The following is a 20,609-nucleotide window of genomic DNA, read 5'->3' on the forward strand; positions in this document are numbered from 1 at the left end:
CAATTATTGTTTTTTTTTCTCTCATCCTCAAATTATTGTAATGTTCAAGTTGATTATGTTTTTTTATGATCCTTTTGGGGAAAATCTTTCCCAAAATGATCACATGGAGAATTGTAAAAATGGAGACTTGAACACAGGACTCCAGTCCCCAGAAGTCCTTGCTCACTTCCCAGAATGCTTTATAATTGCACTGAATTCTCACCTGGGCGAGATCACAAATTATTATTTAAAGGAGTTCCCTGCCTACTGAGGTTCTTTTTCCTACTTCCACTTCCCAGCAGACGCATGTCTCATGATGTAAGTGAAATTGAATGGGCCTCTCTGGGCCTAGACACTTGCTTTCTTATTCTGTATTTTCTTTAATCCTTAACCTTTAATAAACCTCATAAAATATATTATTCCTTGACAGAGGGAAACTAATTTTAACTGTTACATAGAGACAGGGTGAATGCCACCTGTATGGGCAGAGCAATGGACTACACCTAAGGCTTCAGGCAGCTGGAGAACAGAAAGAACTTTATTAATAATTTCTACATTAGCTATAGCTTTTCCAGCTGAAGTTAAAAATCCTCTCTGGAGCCATAGCATCCCAACTGAGTGACAAATGCCAAAAGCATATCTAGAATCCGTATAAATTGTTGTCTTTTTATCCTTGGCAATTATACAGGTGTGTTTCATAACTATGAGGTCTGCACCTGAGCACTAAAGTTAGAGGGCAGTGAAGCTGACCATTCAGTGACAAATTCTGTGACTACAACAGCTCTAGTGTAGTGTATGCCATTTCTCATAAAAGAAGAACCATCAGTAAATAAGACCAGATCTGGGCTGTCTAAGGGAGTGTCCAAGAGATTATCTCGAGGCTTTTCTACCATGGACACTAGTGTTTCACAACTGTGTAAGGGTTCTCCTGAAGTTGGTAAATCTGGAAGCATGGTGGCAGGGTTAAGTGGTGTACCGCATTTCAAGGTGATGTTTTCATTGTTTAACAGGGTTATTTCATACCTTGTAATTTGCTGATCAGAAAATGCCTGTGTTCTTTGCCTTAACAACAATGCTTCTACCTCATGTGGGCATATTATTGTTAATGGGCATCCCAATACTAGATCAACAGTTTTTTATCACTATTAAGGCTGTTGCAGCTACTCCTCTAAGACATGGTGGTGCTCCTGAAACTATTGGGTCCAGTTGAGCTGAATAATAACCAATTGGGTGCTGAGAAGGTCCCAAAATCTGAGTTAAAACACCTGAAGCTACCCCTCTCCATTCATGTACATACAAAGTAAATGGCTTGTTGTAATCTGGGATGCCTAGAACAGGGGGCAGACAGGATAGCCTGTTTTAGATCTGACAGAGCTCACAGATGTTCTGTCTCTAATTTGAGGGGTTCAGTGGCCAAATCCCTTTTTAGTGTTTCTAAAATTGCTCTTAACTGTTTCTTAGTTGTAGGAGCGCTTAATTTTTTAATATGTTCAATTTGTTTAGGAGAAATAGAATGGACACCCACAGTCAGGATGAACTCCAAATATTCTTTGGGGATTTGGGGAGACACCACTGAACTTAATTCGCTGATCTTATGCCCACTTTTGTGCAGTTCCAAAAGTTGTTTTATATCTTCCTGCAATGCTTCTGCATGTGTTGAAGCTAAGAGTAGATCATCTACATTTTTGATTAATTTGTTGCTTTTAAGTTTTATATTATCTGTGTCTTGGCTCAAAATTCATGCAAATAAACTCGGGCTCTCCACATAACACTGGGGCAAAGACTCCATGTATCTGAGAGTCCTTCCAGGTGAAAGAAAGATATGCCTGGAATCTTCATGTATGGGTATGGAAAATAAGGCTGGGCACAAGTTCACTACTGTAAAGTATGTAGCTGTGCTAGGAATAGAAGAAATGATCATATTTATATTGGCAATGACAGAGTCTCTTTATAAGGTGATCATTCATAGCCATCAAATCCTGTATGAATCTATAGAGGTTCATGTCATCTTGCTATTTTGGTTTTTTAATGGGCAGGATGGATGTATTGTATTCAGATTTACAGAAAATTATGATACCCTGATTGATTAATGAGTTTATTACTGGGGTAATGCCCTCTATTGCCTCCTTTGAGAGAGGGTAATGAGGAATAGAAGTAAGTAGGCTAGATTTGGTTTTTATCTACACAGCAACAACTGACTTAAGTAGCCCTACATCTGAAGAAGATGTGGCCCAAAAAGACTCTAGTATATCTGCAGGTATTCTAAAGGTGGGATTCTAGAAGTACAGGGAGTAAAATTAAAGATTCCTCAGTTACTTCCAATGATAAGGAACCATCTGGGGAGAAAGTTATTGTGGCTCTGAGTTTGCACAGAAGGTCCTTCCCTAGCAAACTTAAAGGGGAGTCAGGCATCAGGAGGAAATAATGTTATCCTTCTAGGGGTCCTACAGACATCATCCTAAGGGAAAGCTTTTAAACTCTTTAGAGTATCCCTGGCACTCCCCTTAGATTCTCTGAGCCAATGTAATAGCAATGTGAATCAGGTGTGCTCTTTAATACTGACCTGGAAGCTCCAGTGTCCAAAAGACAACCATAATAGGTGTTATCAACCTTTAAGTTGACATGGGCCTCATCAGTATGGGGGGGGGGAGAGTGGATAGGGACAACGGGCCATCAGGGCCTGTAAAATCAATGGTTTTATGCTCTGATTCCTGTGTCTCACCCCCCCCCCCCAGACACCTTCATAGTATTTGGAAAGTTCCTTGGGCACCCCCCTGAGAGGGACCCCCCTGAGGAGAATTAGTACCCCGAGTATTTTTTTGGATGAGCTCCACTTACGTTACATTGTTGTTGAGTCATTTGGTTTGAGTTATCATTTTCCCAATTTCTATTCCTATAGTTATGATTACTAAAATTACTAAATTACTAAAGGTTTCCATTATCATTATTATAGTTATTGCTATAATTATTATTTCTGAAGTTGTTATTAAACTGCATATTATTTCTGATTGCCTTGAATAAATTTTTGCACTCTATCATTCTGTGGCCCTTCTTTTCACAGAATTGTCAGGTAATGAATGGATAGTTAGATTCTTGGAGAGTGGCAAGTGCCATTGGTTGAGTATCATGCCCTTTTTCCAGTTTAGCAATCTTATCTCAAATATTTCAATTGTTTCTCCATTTTCACTATGAGATCATTAGTCTCTTCCTCTTTTTCTTTGTTTCCCTTTGAAACATATACAACAGTTTTTCTGAAATCATTAAGATCCATTTCAAGCCATTTTGGGAAATGAGTTCTAAAATAATCACTGATCACTTTGCAAGAGCAATTGACAAAGTGCCTTCTAATTTGTCTTAAGAAATTTTCTTTAGAATGGTCAAAATTTAGATATCAACCCCAGAATTCAATTATTCTATCCAGGAATTGGGAGGGTGTCTCATCATCATTTTGCTTAAATTTTTCAAATTGCATCCATTTATCCATGCTCTCAGAGCATTCTCTCATAGCAGTTAAATGGACTCCCTACAACGACATAGTTGTAAATAATCCTTAGAGTTGTTATAGTCCCATTTGGGATCCTGAGATGGCCAGTGTGCTGCATTGTGCCCCTGGGCTTTATTGATACAAGAAATTATTTTATTTTTCTTACTTTCCATTAAAAAAGCCTGGAGCAAGATTTCAACATCTTTGTAAAACAGATTGTACTAAAAAAATATGTCTATCATCTTTTTCGTTACCGCAAAGGGATCTTGTTCATATGTGGGAACATTTTGTGTTAATTCATTTATTTCTTGGGGAGTAAATGATATATGATGCCATAGAGTGTAACTATGTGTCCTATTTCAGGTACTTCTCTTAGGGGAAAACAGCCTCTAATTGAATTTGGTACCTGTGAGTCAGTTTGACTAGAAAGAGTTTCTTTATAAGAACGAGATTTCCTTGGGGCTGGAATTGGTTTTTGGGTGGGAGAAGGAACAGGAGAAACTGGGATTTTAGATATTGGGATGTCAGGAGAAGGGTCTTGGGAAGTAAGTTCAGCCAAGATTTTCAGACAAAGAGAGAAGCAGTCTGTTAGCTGAGTTATAGGAGAGGTATTTTCCATCTTCATATCAGGGGAAGGAATTTCCTCATTTAGAGTTTCAGAAGCAGGTTTGTAAGGGTCAGACATGTTTTGGGTGGGGTCACTATTTGCCATTTGACCCTGTGAGAAGTATTTATCCAATTGGTTTTGTAGGTTTTCCTGAATTTTAGCTTCAAATTTTCTCAAGGTAGTATTTCTTGTCACAATATTTAGGAGTATAAAAATGAATTGACCTAAGAACATAAAGAATTGGGAGGCATTCTGAAATCTTTAATGTCCCTAATTTTTCAAATGCCATGAAAATTTCATAGAACATAGTATTCATGTATATATATATACATACATACATACATATATATATAATTATTTATAATTCTGGTTTTAGTTAGTAGATGTCTCTCTGCATTTTAAAATATTTATGTATTTATATGTAACTTATATGCAAATATATGTAAACACATATTAACATGCACTTATATCATACATGCATACATGTATGTGAGGGAAATAAATTAGATGTACAGAATAGTTTTAAAGAAAGAAGTTCACAGAGAAACAGATTTTCAGAGCAGAAGACATTCAAGAGTAAAGATGCTGAGTTAAAAAATAACTACCTTATGTTTCTGGTTTCCTCATCCCTGTCACTTCATTAACCTGATTCACATCTGTTTAGTAACATAATTCCCTTTCAGAAATCCCAACATTAAAAACTGAGTTGAAATTACTTATTATAAAATGAAGCTATGATATGAAAGCAAAATACTCAAAAATTGTTTCTATTGTATAGATTTTGGAAAATTTCTAATGCCATTTTCCTTTATCATTTATATGTATATGAACTGTTTTTGGCCCAGTGCTGTGAGGTATTATATATTGGCAAATTATATTGCAGAATTTCAATACTTATTATAACAGATATAATCATTTTTGAAGTGCCTATTAATCTTCTAAACACATTACAATCTCAGATGCACTTATTTGAAGAAACTTTCAAAGACATAGGCAACATAATTTGTTCTTAACAAGGAATATCTTGGAAAACCAAGCTTCCATTTAAAATGTATATGTGTATCAATGATCAGAGAGATGTATATAACTCAGCCTCAATCTTAGATTAATTAATGATGAGTCTCTACCAGACCTAAAACTGGCAGTTTTGCTACCCCAAACAGGTAGCATACATTGTGCCTGGGGCACAGAATATGCTATGCAGCCTAAAGCTTTTTTAATACAGTTTCAGTTAAGGCTGAAAGACCATAGGACATGAGGAACATAGAAATCTGGGGATGTTAAAAGGATGCTGCTAAGGGAGGAGTATTATGACAGGACCAGATCAGGAATGCACCTGAGGTATAGTTAACATCTGATAGCTTTCTTTTTTAACTAATTATTGCTAACCATATGCTAAACTCCATGTTGCTGAATGAGTTGAATAGACATTGGAACCAGCATGAATTTTAGTGCCCTGAGGAAAAGTCTCAGGCACCAGTTCTGCTCTTTCCTGTTTTTCATTTTAAGTTTTTTGGGAAATGTGTTTATCTGGATAACATGTAAATTCAGAGAATCTTAAAACTGTAATGGAACTTTGACAGGATCTACTTCAATGTCAAAGTGACAGAAAAATTGGTATTATATTTATATATTTACACACACATATATATATATATATGTATGTGTGTATATATATATATATATATATATATAGAGAGAGAGAGAGAGAGAGAGAGAGAGAGCCAAGTATTATTTCTTTTTACTTTTCTGAATAGTTAGATCTAGCTCTGTTCTCCTGAGTCAAGAAGAATTACTCTAATATTTCTTCCATATGATAACCTTTTGAATAATTAAAGCCATAATGTACTATTGGATCTTTTATTCTTTATATAAATAATTTACAATTCCTCATCTAGGTGTATTTTTTCCAGAAATCAGCATGATATATGATTGGGATTTTTGACTTTAAATGATCTCTCTATTGCAAATTTAAATAATATAGAAATAGATGTTGAACAATGATATACGTAAAACCCAGTGGAATTGCTCATCAGTTCAGGGAGTGGGGAGAGAAGACAGGAGTGAAAGAACATGAAACATGTAATCATAGAAAATATTCTAAATTAATTAATTAAAAATAATTTAATTTAATTTTAAAAAATTAGCCAGATAATCCCATTTTCTTAGTTGAATTTGAGTCTTTGACAAATAACTAAATAGTAATTTCCAGGTCCTTAAGACATTTATTTAAAGTGATAAAGGTGGTCATTCACAGTTTGGTTGTATTATCAACCATGAAACCATCCAATGCAACAGCCTGCCTTCCCAACCATCTTTTTGAATAGAGGAAGAAAAAAATTGTCAAAGTAATAGGATTTTTAAAAATCTCAGAGATTCAGAAAATTGAAAGTGGAAATAATTTGCATGAGTAGCAAATATGCATGTGTGTTTTTGAGTTTTATCTTAAAAATTAAAATTCAAAATTAATAAAATTATTTTGATTTTAATTATTTGGTTATGACTTATTTGGTATTTGGTTTTATATTTTGATGAGAACAAATGTGGCAATGCCAAAAGTAGCACCTAGAATATATTTAAATCATATTTCTTATGGACACAAAGAATAAGAAATCAAAAATGATTTATAAATTAGGGCTTCTCCTAGCTTTAGCTGGAAACTTGAAGTTGTTGATTACAAATAATAACATTCCTTGAGAAATGAAATAATCAATAATACTGGGTTATTGATTATTTATCTCAAATTACCCGTGCTAATAAAAATCAGGTATCTTACCTTGCCCTTGGATTCTGGGGTCACATAGACCAGACCAAATCTTAGCCATCTGAAGCCCAAAGATTATTATTCCATATAGCCTCTTAATCAGGACTTTTAATGATCCTTTCTCCACAAGTTTAATCTGATGGGATTTCTTAATTTCCCTAGGTATCCCTAAATGTAAGTAGCAACAAAAATAAATCCACATACATATTCAAAGTATGATATAGTTATTATGTAGAGAAGAGCCTTAATTTCAGCTACCATAAAAAAATGAAAAAGGACAAAGGGCTCTCAGGAAGCCATGAAGGATTACAGAAACATAAAGTATTCAAATAGTCCACTAGTATTCCTTTGTAAAATTATGTTCAGGTTGATGAACAACCTATTCCACATTCACATTAACCTCCCATAGTTTAAGCAACTGAGGAAATATAATTTTTATATCCAAGGGATATTATACATACAATTAAAAAGATATAAAGATCTCTGAGCTATTTTACCTGTCACTTTTATAAATACTGATGGTGATTGACCCAGAAATAACACTCCTAAGTCTATATCACAAAGAGATCAAAGATAGGAAAAAGGGCCAACTTATTAAAAAATGCTTACAGCAGTTCTTTTTGTGGTGTCAAAGAAGTAGAAATTGAAGGGATGTTCATCAGTTGGGATTGACTGAACAAGTTGTGTTATATGATTGCAATGCCATTATTGTGCTATGAGAAATTATGGAAAAGAAAATCATAAATACATTTTTTAAATCCTGGAAAGATGTACTTGAAGTGATACAAGGTGAAATGGGCAGAACCCAGAGAGAATTATATCCAGTAAGCTGTACAATAATAAAAAAAAATGAATGACAACTAATATTAGCAATGCAAGAATTCAGGACAAATTTAAGACTCATGACCAAATATATATATATATATATATATATATATATATATATCCAATGCCAAAGAAGGAACTGATGGAGTCTGAATGCAGGTTGAATCTTGCCATTTTCGACTTTCTCTCCTTCATGAGCTATTTTGTACAAGCAAAATGTGACTTCTTTCTCATATTGACTATGGAACTATGTATTTCCTGAAAGTATATACATAATTAAATCATATTAACAGCCATCCTGGGAAGAGGAGAAGGAAGGGAGAAAACATGGACCCTGAAATATTAGAAAATGATCATTAAAATGTATGAACATGTAATCTTGAAAAATTATTTTTAAAAAGTTCAAATGTCCAAAATAGAATTCAGTATCTTTCCTTGCAAATGCTCTCCTTTTATAAATGTTACTATTAGTATCAAAGGCACCTCTATCTTTTCAGTAAACTAGGCACAAAACTTTGTATAATTTCCTTGATTCCTCACTCTCACTCCAAATTAATTTGTCTAATGTTACCAAATAATGTAATTTAAATATTCACAACATTTTATCTGTTTGTATTATATACATACACATCTCATACATATGCATGCACATACAACATATCTATATATGTAGTTGGGCACATATATTTACATTGAGATATCTATCAATGTATATACATGCATATATGTGTATATATATGGGTGTGTATGAATATGTATGTATGTATGTATCTCCTTTTCATTCAAGCTTTGACTAAGAAATAGTCTGGTTGGTTTCCCTACCTCAAATATTTCCACTGAAGTCTATTCCACTTCAAAAGTAATATTCTTAAAGCACAAATCTTACTTTGTCATCTTTTCCCCTAATTGAAAAATAAATTCCAGTGCTCCTATATTTTCTCTAGTATGAAATATAAAATGATCTCCCTTTTAAAATCCTTTAGCATCTGGTCCCTTACTTTTTAGATTTCTGATGCTTACCTTCACACTATATGCCCAACAATGCTGGCCTTCCTGATGTCCCTTACCCAGAGCACTCCATCTGCCATTTCCATACCTTTTTATTGGCTCTCCCCTCATGGCTGAGATACTTCCATTTCCACCACTGTTTCATAGTTTCTCTGGCTTACTTCAAGACTCAGCTCGAATCTGACTCTAAATAAGAGTGACAGAAAAACTTTTCTCCTTCAATCTTTTGTAAACACAAGAGATTCACATATAGCAGTGATGGTGAACCTTTTAGAGATAGAATGCCAGGCCCTGTCCTCATCCCCAGCCCAAGATGGAGTGCTATTTACCCCACCCCACCCCTACCCAGAGACCAATGTGCTATACCTATCCCCACTACCTAGTGCCAGGTAATGCCTCCCACCTCCCTTATTCCACACAGGGAAAGGAGAAAATGATCCTATTGGGCTGATGAGTGGAGGAGTATGTGAAATGAGGAATGTCCTCAGTGAGTGTAGATAGGAGGAAGGGAGAAGTTCCACCCAAGTCCCTCTGCCTTTCTAGTAACAAACTCTGGGGTTCAGGGAAAGTGAGAGAGAGAAGATGTTTGGGTGCCCACTGAGAGTACTCTGCATGCCATCTTTGGCACTCATGTCATAGGCTCACCATCACTGACATATAGGGTATGGTGAATATATATTTAATCTTTATGTCTTGATCAATCTTACTGAAGTTTTTATTTTTCTCTTTTTTTCCTCTAAAAATATTTGTTAAATAGAATGGATGTCTAGGAGAGGGAGGGAAGGAATATTGGGAGAAATTTTGGTGTTGTAAAAAAAAAAGATTGTCAATAAAAATTTATTTTAAAAAGTCAATTGCTTGACAACTGTGTTTTAGCTTTTATTTATATCACTAACGTTTACCTGGCACATAGTAAGTGCTTAATAAATGGTTTTAGATGATTTTTTAAAAAGGCTGATGGAGATACAGTTCTCATTTACTAGTCAGCTCAGAGGCAGGCAAATCAGTGTGAATTAATCAGAGTAGTTTCTTTTATATTAAGGATTTATTCAGAAGAGATCCTATACCATAATCTCATCAAAATTTGAGAAAGTCATCAAATTAATTAGAGATTTCCACAACCTCACCAGTACCTTATACAAGTATTCTTTTACCTCCTCTCCTTATAGCAATCTAATCATAGTTATATCTTTGCAGATTAACTATCAATCCTTTCATAGAGTCCATATTGTGGAGAAAATGATCTACTTGATCTCAAGCTCAAGATTCTATTTTGCAACTTTGTTCCTTTGTCCCCATGTGTAGAATACACACATTCTTCACTTTTACCATTCAAGGTATGTGACATTTCCTATGAAAAACCCCAATTTATTTTCTTAAATTCTTAATCCTTGCTACTCCTTCAAATTTCTCTTGTAGAGCTAATTTTTTAATTTTATTCTTTTTATTGTGAATTTAATAAACATAAGAATATAACCATTCCAAGAAACAGTATTTACAAAATTATAATTTTGCACATAATTTTAAAGTATATATTAAATTTGACATGACTATAATAAAATAGTTCTGTAATTGTCACTCTTAACAGCTACCTTCTACAATTTTGAGTATCTAATAATTCCTTGATGTATTTTTAAATTTTTTTCATATCCTTATTTCTTTTCTTCAACTGCCATATTTACAACTCCCCTCTCCCACACAGAACCTTTCCTATTTAACAAATAAAATAAAGAAAAAAAAGATGAATGCATTGACTATATCAGCAAATGAATGGCTCACTCTACACCTATAGGCCATATTGTCTTGCTAAAGTTGGGTTACAGGCTTTGTAATCAGCCTTATGGATTTATGATTAAGTATTACATTGATCAGATTTCTGAAATATTTAAAATAATTTTCAATTCCTTCATTATATTTTCATATGATATTTTCTAGGTTCTATTTAGCAGTATGTAATAGTTCATTTTTTCAATTTATTTTTTTCCAGATTGCATGTCTATACATTTCTTAATATTCGTTTTCTGATGTTTTGCAATCTATGTTCTCTGCCTCCCACCCACCATGACCCATCCCCAAGATGGGAGGCAAAATTATATAGTTTGAACATCTGTTATTATATTGCACATTTTTCCATGTTTGGCATGTTGTGAAACAAGATGCATTCTACTTACACTAGAGAAAATTCATGGAAGAAATAAAGAAAATAATGTTATGCTTCAATTTGCATCCAGACTCCATCATTTCTTTTTTGGAATTGGTTAGTCTTTTTTATTTTTTTCATGAGTCCTTTGGAGTTATCCTGGATCCTTTGCATTGCTGATAAGAGCTAAGCAATTCATAGTTGATCAAAATGCACTATTGTTACTATGGACAAAGTCCTCATGGTTCTGCTTACTTTCCATCACTTCTTATGTCTTTTCAGTTGCTTTTTTTTCCACTATGATCATTTGTTTTTGTCATTTCTTATAGTAATATTCCATTAGAAGCCTATTCCACAAGTTGTTCAATCATTTCTCAATTGTCAGGAATCCGTTCTGTTTCCAGTTCTTTACCATCCCAAAAAGAATCACTATAAATCTTTCTTGTACAAGTAGGTCCTTTCATCTCTGTAATGCAGATTTACTAGAAGTACTGTTGGGCAGGGAATATGCATAATTTTATGGCCCTTTATACATGGTTCCAAATTACTCTCCAGAATGGTTGTGTCAATTCTCAGCTCCACCAACAGTGCTTCAGGTTTACTATACTTATCATTTTCTTTTTTGACATATTTACAGTGGTACCTCAGAATTGCATTAATTTGTATTTCCTTAACAATTATTTTGAATATTTTCTCATATGACTAAAATAGTGTTAATTTCTTCATCTGAGAATTGTCTTTTTATATCCTTTGAATATTTGTCAATCAGGGAATGCTTTGTAGTCCTATGAATTTGACTCAGTTCTGTATATATTTGTGAATTTAGGCCTTTGTCAGAGAAATTAGCTCCAAAGAAAATTTCTCCAGTTTATTGTTTGCCTTCTTTTTTTTCTTGCAAAGGATTCTGTATCAGTTCTCTTTTAGTGTATGACCATATGAATGTGCAAATGAATAAAATGCTGCTTGCAATCATTATCTTTAAGTGTCCCAGTAGGTAGAAAACTTTCCTCACATTGTTTTAGAGTTAGTGTACAAATTCTTTAAATTCTGATAGTGAAATTACTGTAGCTAAAGGAGTGGAACTTGTATGAATATATTCCACAAATCACCCTTTCAGAAAACTTGTAACCAGTACTAAATAGGTTAATCTCTTTCCCCACTGTATTAGATATTGAATCAAAATCTTTCTATTCTTCCATTCTCTCACTGCAAGTTAGTAGATACTTAATGAATTATTCCATTTTGTTCTTAAACTTAGAATGTACAAATCAAGAAATATATATCATAATATCATTTAGTAGCAGAGATGTTATAGACTCAGAGTAGAGTAAAATACATTTTTTTGTTAATGGACATTTTTTGTGATTGTCCATATTTATTGAAGGATATTCTTTGTTTTTATTTTCTTAGTAATGAAGGGATAGAAAAATGTATATTTGCACATTGAAAAAAACCAAAATGTATTCAATTCAATTTAACTTAAAAAAATCTATTCAAATTAAAAACATATTTAAATTAGTGGAGAATATTAACATTCCTATAACAATATGATTTAATTCAATTTAACTAAAAAATCTATTCAAATTAAAATATATTTAAATTAGTGGAGAATATTAACATTCCTATAATAATATGATTTTACCTGTGATAGGTAAGATTAGAACTCTGTTTTTCTCTCTCTTTTTTCATTTTCTAATTTTAAATATTATATTTCAATTAGTGTATGCTCAACGAATATTTAGTGAATTTAATTGAATCTGTTATTGAAGAATAAAAGGATTTTGCTGTGAATCAGTCATCACTCCAGAGGAATTTGTATTCCCTTGTTAAGAAGGATGTGTGAAATATGATTGTTGACTGATTAGATAATAAGAATTTCATTTCACCTTTTAATTGATAGGGTATTCTATTTAGATCTGGAGATGACACACATACATGGTCATATTGTCCAATCACATAATTTTTGTTTGTTGTTAGTTGACTTCTTTGACATCACCCAGTTTGTTAATTATCAAAAGTTAGATTTTAATTCATTTTCTCACATCCCAATCCTTGCATTTTCATTTAAGTTTTAACCATATGGCATAATTTTAACTTGTGTTCTAGTTAAGATTGGATATGCAAGCAGAAGTAAATAGGACCGGTGACTGAAAATACTGTCAATTTAGTCTACAGTGATTGTGAATGTATTAAAATCAAATAGAGAGAAATGATAGTTTGAATATCACATCCATCACTTTCTGACTATGTGAGTCTAAGAGAATCACAATCTCCATGAATTTCAGTTTTCTCATCTTCACAAAGGACATAATATGTGTACCTTACTAATGTAAATTATGGACCCTACCTAAAATGTGGAATGTCTGGAATGAAGATCACCTCCATTAACATATTAACTGGGTGAATATGAGAGAGTAACATAACTTCTCAATTTTCCCAAGTAAATCATAAATCACAAAAAAGACATAAGTTGTGGATGAAAAATGCAACAACAGGGTAATTTCCATACTGAATTCCCTGATACCATGAATAAATCAAAGGTCCACAATTCCACAAAGGTCTTTACTAAAACAGGTACTTAAATTAAAAAAAAGTAAATTGAGAATATCAAACAAGATAATGCACATAAAACATTTAAAGCATTACCATAATGTTAATTATCACGAAGCCATCTACCACAAAATTGCTACAATGTAAATTTGATCATGGTACCTGAAATGTCATACTAAGCATGTATTTTGTGATATAAGAATGCTTTGGTTTATTCTACTATCTAGCTGTTCATTTTATACTCTTAAGAATAGCTAAACAAGATTTCTCCCTCCCCCTACCATGTTTTTTTTCTTTCTTGCAAAATACCCTATCATGGAGTGGCTTATGAATTTTCAACAAATGAAAAGAGATAGGACAAAGTAGCAATCTAAACTCTACTTCTAAGCAACAGGCAAAAGTTATGAATTAAACAAAGTATTGAGAAATCCAGTATAAAATATTCAGAATGGAAAGTGAGAGGGATATTGAGAATTATTAATAATTTGATATTAATTTTAATTAATGAATATATTTAGAAAGTAAGTAATTTTTAAAACACATTAGTACGCATTTTTACACCCTCACCTTCCATCTTAGAATCAATACTCTATATTGGTTCCAAGGCAGAAGAGTGGTAAGGGTGAGGCAATGGAGGTTAAGTGACTTGCCCAGGGTCACACAGTGAGGAAGTGTCTGAGGACAGATTTTACCATAGCACCTCCCATTTCTAGGTCTGTCTCTCAATTTACTGAGCCACCCAGATGCTCCCCATTAGCATAAATTTTGTACTATTTTATGTGTTATAGATTATTATGTAGGCTGAAATCTTCTGTGACACAGAGATGGAATTTCTCAATTTTGCCTGGGTGTGCAAATATTCTATCTTGCATCTTTTTCAGTCTGGGCTCACATTTCTGTTATGAAATGTATCCTCTTTCATTAAAGTCCAGAGAAACTTTGAACTTTTCTTTGTATCCCAAATGAAAGTGGTTCCAAATTACTGTATTTCAAGTTTTCTCTGGGTCAACACACAGAAAGTCACTAAGTTAATATAGTAGATCCCCAAAGAGTATCTGAATTCCAATTGCTAAATGCATAGAAAAGTTAGATTTTGTAAACAAGCACTAGTCACCCTTCCTTACTTGTTCATGAAGAAAATCTGAAAGTTAAGAGTGATGAATAGAAATTATTTTAGTTGACTGGGAAAATACTACTAATTGTTTTAATTCTAGACAAAATTCTGTGCATAATAGAGAGCTTTTAGTTAGGTTGCCTTTCTTTTCTAAGCAGTATTTCTCCCTTCCTATCTGAATTACACATGACTAAAATATCAAATGTAATAGAGGAAGGAAACACTATATTCAGCTGCTATCAGTGGTTTTCATAATTTGTATTCAAGGTGCTATTTTATAGATGAAGGGCCTTTCTGACCATTTCTTTTCTTTTCTCTGGTTTATTCACAAAAAGACAGTAATATTATATATGTCAAGTAGATTTGCTTCCAAAATGAATCAACCAGATATTTACTACTTTAACTTGCAAATTGGGTACTTTTTTTTTCAGGAAAAAAAAGAAAAATAAACATCTTTCTGGATTTCCAGGGCACTAAAGTCAGATCTTCTTTTATTCACAAGGTAATAGTGTAGTCCCCTTCAGCCAAATAAGGGTAAGGATTAAAGCTTAGGGTTTCTGATTCATTTCTCAAGAAACAACTCCTTCACAATAAGCAGTCACCACATTTTATTTATTGCCAACTGGAGCCTTTATTATGCATTTTCCTATCTTCTAAGATATGTAAAAATATTAATAAAACATCAGATAAAAAGAATGCAAAACAGCATGATAGAGATAATGTGAATTTTTTAAAAAAGTGAGATAAAGAATTTTACAAATGTGGAATGAATATACTAGTGTCATTTCTATATTTTGAAGAATCCAATTATATATTCTGCTGCTATACTAGATTTAATATATTAAAATTATTTCTATGACTTAAACACACAAAAATAATAAAAATTAAAAATTAAGAGTGACACTATTATTTTATTAAGCATTTCTACCATACACAAGAATACAGTAGCCAGTAGCCAAAAATGACACCCTTTTAAGGTTCATTGTAATATTTTGATTTTGGCCCACTTTTCCTTGGATTCCATCTTTTAGTCACTTTTTACTGAAGAAATGTAAAATATTTATCCTACTAATCAATTTAATATAAAAGTGCATTCTCTCATTATTTCACCTGAAGTATACTCTGTAGTCTTCATTAAACATCTTAGTCTAGCCATCTCCATATTATCAATTCTGCAAGAGGATAATAGGAGGGCAGAGAGGTATATTTTAATATTGCTGATTTAATAAGTCCTTTCCTCCATTCTATTTTGTAAATTATGTGAACAGAAATTAGGAGCCATCCATGGTTGTCAACTAACAAAATAAAAGTATTAGAAACAATAAAGTATAAGCTTTCTCTCTGGAGAAAGAATCATAGATCTCAGACAATTCTGAAAACACATACGTTAATCCTCAACTCTTGAATAGATTGTTGTTAGACTTATAAGAATCAGGAAAAAGTTGATTGATTCTAATATTGTTTTACAAAAATTGTCTTTATTCTAAATAGTATCGTGAGTTTCCCTCCTAATTTTTCCTATTTCCACCACTCCAATGCATAGCACCACTTACAACCAATCAAGCTTTTAAAAAATTGTCTTAACCAGCCTCCTTCTGCATATTTTCAGCATTCAAATAATTCATAACAGTAATTCCAAACTGAACTTCATTTGGCACGGATAGGATCATATAATTGATTTACTCAAAATAATCATTTTCTTCCTTTTGCTTTATAATATGATCTTGACTCCTTAGTGTAGTATTCATTTTTAATTTGGATTTACCCTATATTTCCATATTTATTTCATAGAAGCATATGATCATAGACTAGGGCTAGAAGAGATATGAGAATAGTAATGCAATTCTCCCAAAACTTAAGCTTAAATTAATTGAGAGGGAAAAGTGTGACTTATCTGTAACTATCTGAAGCAAGATTATAATGTGGTTGTTATTGTTTTTTTTTATTAAGTCAAAGTCTAGGGATATATTCCCTCATTTTACTTTATCTTTGATTCCATTAAACTGACATATAAATCTGACCAATAAAAGATAATATTTAACTAGCTGAAACTTCTAATACAACTTCAACATTAACAGAATAGAATAACAAGAAGAAAAAGATGAAAAGTAGCATTTTATGTGCAATGTTTTAATAATGTACTCACTATCATAATGACTATGACCTAAGAAAAATACCTAGAATTGCCTGATGGTAAATTAAAATCAATATTCTCAAGATACAAAAAAAAAAATTAAACTTGAGGTGAAACATTAGAAAGATTGAAAATTCAAATAAAATATTGTTACTGAAAACTTTGAAAAACATTCTCACAAAGGATCAAGACGAGAAAATGAGTATGTGAAGATTATAATGACTTGTTTTTGATATTATTTTAAAATATTATCATAATAAAAATAAGCCAAAATAACTATTCAGCTTGTGACAATTATTTGTTTTAGCTTTTATTAGACCATAATTAGTTCTTAAGGATAACTAGAATCACCTTAAGTAATATTTCCTTCCTTCTCTTCTTCAACAACCCACTTATATTGATACTTCTTGTTGATAGGAGAAGACTCTTAGAGAAAGCAAGTTTCTCACCAGGGTGACAGCTTGGTATTTCTGCTTTATTTCCAGCCTATATCTTGGCATCAGAGGTCCTTGTAAATAGATCAACACTTGGAATAAATTTTAATGTTATGAGTTTTATTCCAGAGAACTGGAATTTTTTTTAATATTTCAAACTAATATTTATGGACTATAATCAGCTATGGCATTAGCTTAGTCTCCAGCTCTGTTTGGGCAATTTCTTTTATCTCACATTGTTTCTATTGCTATGATAATAGCAAGGATGGAGAAAAGCAAGTTCTACTCTTACTTACTGGACATTTCTATAATATCTCAGTATTTTCAATCCTGTCTTACAATTTGTAATATGGAAATAGTAGCACTAAAACATTAATGTATCTATACATGCATATATATACTTTATTTTGTATATATGCCCACACATATGTATGTACATGAATACTGTACATGTAATATATATACATATATTTATATAATATAGATATAATTTTCAAATTGTGAAAATTACCTTGATTGTCCCACAATGTTTCCTTCAAACTATTAAAAACTATTTAGCACTTTTATAGCTTTCAATATAAGAATATTTTTTCTAAAAATAAAATATAGTAAGGCATTTTGTTTATTTCCTTCTATACAACATTCCTAAGATGATTGAGGACATTGGAAAAAAAGACCCATATTATTACTGGAAAATATCAATCTCTTAATATCCACATAGAAATAGAAACCAAGAGACTACAATTTATGATTTTATGTAACATGGCAAAGGCATTATGGCTCAGTACATCATTGCTTGAAGGACAAAGTAATATTTTGATCTCTAGATCTTTTCAGAAATGGCTGTTCTACTGAAACTGTCAATAACAAAGAATAAATATTTGGAATGATTTGCATGCATGGGGTTTTTAAAAGTTCCATTGTAAAGATGTCAGATATCATTGTGGGAATGGTATACTTCTTTTATTTTGAATCTTTGTATTTGCACTTGCCCCTTTGATTTACCATTATAACCATCATTTAAAATTTTACCTTTGAGGGCTTCTTTTCAGTTCACCCATGTAATCATCATGTAATAGGTGAACACTAGTGACTCAGTGTTGAAATAGTCAGAATTGTTTAAGCAATATTTAGGGAGGAATAAAAGCATTTATCTGCCAAATATGGTACCATTCAGAAGAGTCAATTCTCTCTATGCTGTCCTCTAAATTTAGCTGCTTATTAATGTAAAATTTAAATTAATATCCAACAAATCCAAATATTATATTTTATTAAGTCTATTAATAATTACTTGAAGTAGAAAAAATAAAAGAATAAAGTTAGAAAGCCCAAGTAAAAAACGCATGGTTAAATTCTCCTGCCTGACTCTCACCCAGTCTCCACAAGTGCCTTCCTGGGAGCAAAGAACAAGGAAGAAGCTACACAAAACTTATATCTTCCCTACATTAGTATGTTATGGAAATATGCAAATGGATTCTAGGAAAGAGAGTCCTGGGGAGCAAATTCTAATTACACATTAGCAATCAGTCAATGAACATTTAGTTGGGACGTATCATGTCCCAGTCCCATTTCTAAACACTGGAAACATAAAGATCAACAGCACTATGATCACAGCCTTTAATGAGCTCAAAAGAAATAATTTTGAATAAATGATTATACATATAGTTACATGAACATGAGTCCTAAACCACAAGAGACTTGTACTGGATGGATATCCAGATAGTATGGCTAAAATATAGGTAGTTCTGGGAGTGGAAAGGATATAAGGTTTTCTAAAGGGAAACAAATTGACTCTTTTAAACAGAGTATGTAAAAAAATTTTATGCCAATCTAGTGGGAATGGGAATATGAGTAGCCAATATACTCTAGCCCAATCAAGCTAGAAAAATCCAGTATTTTCAGAAACGCAAAATACAGACTAATGTAATAAACACAAATGTAGTTGTCATGATCTATTCTTATACTCCATTTATAACTATGTAATAACTCTTTTTATGTCATCATTATATTTACTTTGTTTTCTAATTTAAAAAAAATAAGCACATTCACACTTGTTCACATCATTGGCTTAACACTGAATATATGAAAAATTAGCAGTCTCTTCTCTATAAATATTGATAACTTATCACTGAAAATTCCAATTTTGAAGTGAGTTGCTGATATTTTGATATTATCATGAAGCTGTAAATTATTAGCAGCTAATATATAAATTCCTGTTGAAACATTTGTTTTCATGATTATATCTGAAAATGCTTTATGAATCACTGTGAGCTGTATAAATTGGTCAGCATATACCACTACAGCATATATAAATGGGAAAAAATAGCTCATGTCTTTGGTGCACATATGGAGGCTAAAACATTTATAAGAATGAATAAATAAATAAAAGTTAATATAAGTTTCATAAAGGGAAATGAACCTAGCATCTAAAGATCCATTCCATGAAACACGTTCTTATTTCCCTTTTCTAGAGGATTATATACAGAGTTTGTGTTGTTATTCACCAGACTTTTTTCAATGTAAAAATTTTTTGTAGATTTCAGAAGGATATTCTGACTACAGTTGTCTGGGACTGGTGCTATACAATATTTGGAATCTTCTATTTCTCTCTGGAACTGAAGGAGTTGATGTCTCAGGTAGTGCTGAGGTAGAAAATAATTTATGTACAAAAGGACATGCCACTCCCTTAGAACTTTCCCAAATTTTCTTAATGCCAACTATTGGCCCAAAAGGGTTAATGGAAAGTTTATCTCTCAACTGTCCTCACTGTATAGATCACATTTTTCTCTGGATAATTTCCTGATTTTAAGGGAAAGAAATATGCTGACTGTCAAGTCCTCTTGACTGTTGAGACTGGGAGGTCCATTAGAACCTGGAAGTTCCAGAAGTTTCAGGAGCAGGAGAGGAATTGGCACAGACTATCCCAGAAGTGTTTTAACCAATTAGTATGAGTACTTGACAAGGAGCCAATCTAATGAGAGAGAAATACTTTTCCATTGTTTGTGCCTAAATTTGAAAAGAGATTGGGGAAGATTCCAATTAAGAGAAAAGAACTGCTAGGTTCAGAGTTTAAATAGGACTCCTTAGCATCATATTATCCATACAAATATTTTGTATTTCAAGTTTCCTCAGGGATACATTTGTGTTCAAGGAGAGAATTCAATTCTTAGTTTTGATTTAGTTTTGAACATTGGAAGTAGAGAGTTGATTTTTACTACTATTTTGCTGTACCTTCTTTAGAAATAAATCTTTTCAAAAACTAATTGTTATCATCCTTTTTTTTTGTACCTCCTGATTGCTTACTGTCTCAGGGAGGAGGGAGGCCAGGGAAAGAATGAAGGAAGGAAGTTTAGAAGAAGGGAGAGAATTTGGAAATCAAAACTTTAAAACATGAATGTTAAAATTGTTTTTACATGTAATAGGGAACAAAATAAAATATTGTTTAAAAAAAAGAAAAAAACCTAATTGGCATTTTCACTTGGTTATTATTAAATATTATCAACATTAATATTATTATATTAATATAAATATTATTAAAATTGGTTATTTTAACTTAGGAAGTGTAATTTA

Source organism: Monodelphis domestica, chromosome 4 (assembly GCF_027887165.1).
Source record: "Monodelphis domestica isolate mMonDom1 chromosome 4, mMonDom1.pri, whole genome shotgun sequence".
Taxonomy (NCBI): domain Eukaryota; kingdom Metazoa; phylum Chordata; class Mammalia; order Didelphimorphia; family Didelphidae; genus Monodelphis; species Monodelphis domestica.